This window comes from Calidris pugnax, unplaced genomic scaffold, assembly GCF_001431845.1.
Source record: "Calidris pugnax isolate Ruff unplaced genomic scaffold, ASM143184v1 scaffold177, whole genome shotgun sequence".
Taxonomy (NCBI): Eukaryota; Metazoa; Chordata; class Aves; order Charadriiformes; family Scolopacidae; genus Calidris; species Calidris pugnax.
The window spans coordinates 823481-826995 of NW_015090909.1; the positions used below are offsets into that span (position 1 = coordinate 823481).

Below are 3515 nucleotides of genomic sequence, written 5' to 3' on the forward strand. Positions count from 1 at the left end.
CGCGGCGGTGCCCGGCGGCGGCGGCGGCCTGGGTCCGGGTGCGGGTCCGGGGCGGCGGCGGCGGTGAGGGCGGGCGCGGTGCAGTGAGCGGGGCTGCCACTGGGGTCAGGGAGCAGGCACCAGGAAACACGGCGGCCACGGAGCGCTGCTCGCTCACACACACACACGCAGAGACACAGCTCCTCCCGCTGCCTCGCACTTCACCCCCCCGGGCAGGGAGGGAGGGAGGGAGGAATCGCTGCTGCATTTCCCAAGTGCGGCACGGCCTCCCCCCCGCCAAGCCGCCGGGAGAGGCCGGCGGGAGCAGCGGGCTCTGCCGGGGGGTCAAGGAGGGGGATGTCGGTTGCCACAACCCCCCGGGAGAGCGGGGAGGGCAGTGCCGGGACCCCTGCCGGGACCCGCCGCCTCGGGGCAGCGCCCGGGAGGCCGCGGCGGGAGCCCGGCTTCCATCCCGTACACATCGCCGCTCGGCTCTTCCCCTGCCTCAACAAATAATAAAATAAATAAATAGCAACAATTTTTTTTTTTTTTAAATAATCCTCTAAACGGGTTTTCCCATCTCGCGCACCTTTTTCATCATTAGGTATTAACGCAGTGCTCTGCTCCTTCTGGAGACAGGCTAACCTCGGCAACCAGAAAAAAACCAAAACCAACCCAAACCATAAAGAAACACTCCTGTAGGGTTAGCCTGTGAGGCTGAACCTTATCTTAGGGTAATTGGGGCTTTTCCATAGAGAGGTAGAATCAGGGAGGTTGCTGTCGTCTTTTTTTGTTGTCTTCCTCCCCCCCCACAAAACCCGCAGCAATTGTGTCAACAGCCCCAACAGTAACAAAGTAAAGATTAGAGCTGTTTGTTCTTTTACTTTCAAGACAACAAACGGAAGGAGGGACTTCCACAGTCATACACTTAGAATGGGGAGAAAAAAGAAGAAGAAAAGGGAAGAAACCCAAATAATTCAGAATAATCGAGCTGACAAAAAATAAAAGCTCCTAACACGTCTCTAAGAGTAAGTGGTGTCTTACCCATTTTTAATAGGTAATTTTGACTCTGGCCAACCTTCGGAGATGCACGGCAACTAGGCAGGTTTTTCTTTGTTGCTGAAAACAATGAGATGGGTCCCCAGTATTGCCAGACAGAAATCCATTAGGATGGATTGTCCTGTTTAGAAGCATGGCAAATTAAGAAACATCAACCTGGGGAAAAAAAAAATAAATAAATAGCGTAAGTTTTTTCCAAATTTAATATTAGACATTTCAGTCTGATGATTTTTTTTTTTTCCCACTATTGTCATTTCCCCTTTTAATAGAAGGATGCACTGTAAACCACCAAAGGAAAATTCCTGTTCCAGACAAAATGATGCACTGGTGAGTCCTCCTTCTCACCAAATCAACCTTTGCCTGGCATGGAGTCTGAGGCCGCAGTTTCACAAAGGTTTTTAGGTGACTGACTTTGACACTGCTGTAAAATAAGCAATCCAGCACTCAGCCCACTTACCCCACCTCTGTCCCTGCACTAGCCCTCATGTGAGCACAGGGAACCCCAGCTGGGAACCCCATCCTGCTAACACCAGGGAAAAGCAGTCTGGTTTGATGTGGGTCAGCGTCCCCTTCCAATCCTCACAAACGTTTCTGCTGGAACAAGGCAGGGAGTGAGATGGGCAACTGGGGATACAAAGGGGTCAGGATAGCTTCATTGATACCACTGCCAGATTATATATGACAATGTGGGTGGGCGGGGGGTGAGGAAGAGCAGGTTCAATCCTGAATCTGCTTCATCTCTTCTCTGTAGTTGCAGCAGCAGGACTTTTCCTGTACTTGTGTCCTCATACCACATCTAGAGCCCTACGCTACAAAAATGTGCTTTTAGCACAGAGGGAAAAACATGGTAGAAGCCTGGGTAGGTGACTGGACTGGGAATTAGAAAGCTTAAAGACCTCCTTTCTGATGTGGGGTGAGAGACAAACCCCAGCATGTCAGTGCCCTCATACTAAAATAAGCATTTACCTAATTCACTAGTTCTTAAACGTGGCCTGAAAGTTAGCGGTACTTGGGTGTTGCTCATATGAATCCAGAGTGGGACTTGATTCTAAGGTCACGTCTCTCTCACAATCCTAAATGCTCAGCAACAACCCCAAGCTGTAATACAGTCATTGGGAGCACTGTTTTCAGTATATGCCTTGACAAACTCTGAAACATTTTCTGTCAAGAGTGCATAACAGAACTCTTCCTTTTTACAAACTACTTATTTTTTGTTTCCCCGAGAACAGGATGCTTACCAAAGATGTACTCACTTTCAGAAATCTGCTGGCCCCGGAGTTGCTAAAAGAAGGAAAAAATATTTTACTTAAATTGGTTAAAGGGTTTTCTCAGGAAAAGACTTGCATTTTATTGCCTTTCTTCTCTAATTCACAAGAACAGCATCAAAATGCAAGTCTGTAAGTACAGCAAACGTCTTTATTTTGGCTGAAAAGCCGATACACACTCAACAAGAGGATTTCAGAGATAAATTTGAAAACTTCAGAAGTAAACAAGCTGATTATTGTGAGTGTCACAGGACTGATTTTTCTAGTTGGGTGAAATTCAAAACAGTGAACAAGCAGTTTTTGTTTACTTTAATATTCCCTATTTGGAATGTTAAAAGTGTACGTTATACATGAAACCTTAGTCATATTCCGAGTTTGCTCTGGATTTGGGGTTTTTTAATTATTACAAAGCCAAAGCGAGTATCATCAAATGTACAGATGCAGCAGTTGCATGTTAAAACTGATAAAACACTACGAAAAGGATACAGATTCTTCAAAATCTGTTATGTCATCTCTGATACAGTGTCCAGTTTCTGCCAAGCACAAGCAAGCGCTAACAGCTTTTGAGACACACACAGGGTACTCCAGAGTGAACCATGGACACCCATCTCACTTTGCTCTTTCCTTTGGGAAAAATCTTCCCTGAGACTATGTGAAGCAAAACAAAAAAGGTATTATTTAAAGTCCACCTCTGAGAACTTGTTCCTTAAATAATAAGACACACAGAAAGGAATTTTCAAAAAGCCTAAAAACCTTTCAAGCTGTGTGTCATGACATCGGCCTGTGGTTACAGTACTGTCCTCACACAGATCCTGCCTGGTCAGGCTGTGCTATGTCATGTGGTGCATTACTGTGCTCCACAACCTCCTGTGTGTTGCTCGTTGAGGGTACTCTCAGAGCAAGCTATCTCAAGAATATTCCATCGTTTGACCAAAGGAGGGAAGGCCTGATTACAAGGCCATGTCTTGCTGTACAAAATAATCAATGATGCTACTTTAAGGGTGTTCCAAACTGCCTCACTCCTCTGCCACTTCCTTCTGCCCCCATACCTCAGGGATACAAACCACACAAGAAGAACAAATTCCGTTTTTAAAAAAGTGGACAACCACTGCAGGCAATCTACTCTGAAAGTCACTGGACTCACCATATTCCAATGCAGACCACTGCAATTCTGCCAAAACTTGTGTCTTCACAGGCTTGTTCCCCTCATTA

General features: G+C 46.5%; 1 protein-coding gene across 1 annotated transcript in view; it reads right to left on the reverse strand.

Moving 5' to 3' along the window:
• MPPED2 (metallophosphoesterase domain containing 2) overlaps positions 1-1136 on the reverse strand; it is a 113821-nt gene extending 112685 nt beyond the window's left edge. The window contains exon 1 of the mRNA XM_014949251.1: positions 1024-1136. The gene's annotated coding sequence lies outside the window, so the exon portion shown is untranslated. The remainder of the gene's footprint in view (positions 1-1023) is intronic.
• Between the last annotated feature and the right edge of the window lie 2379 nt (positions 1137-3515).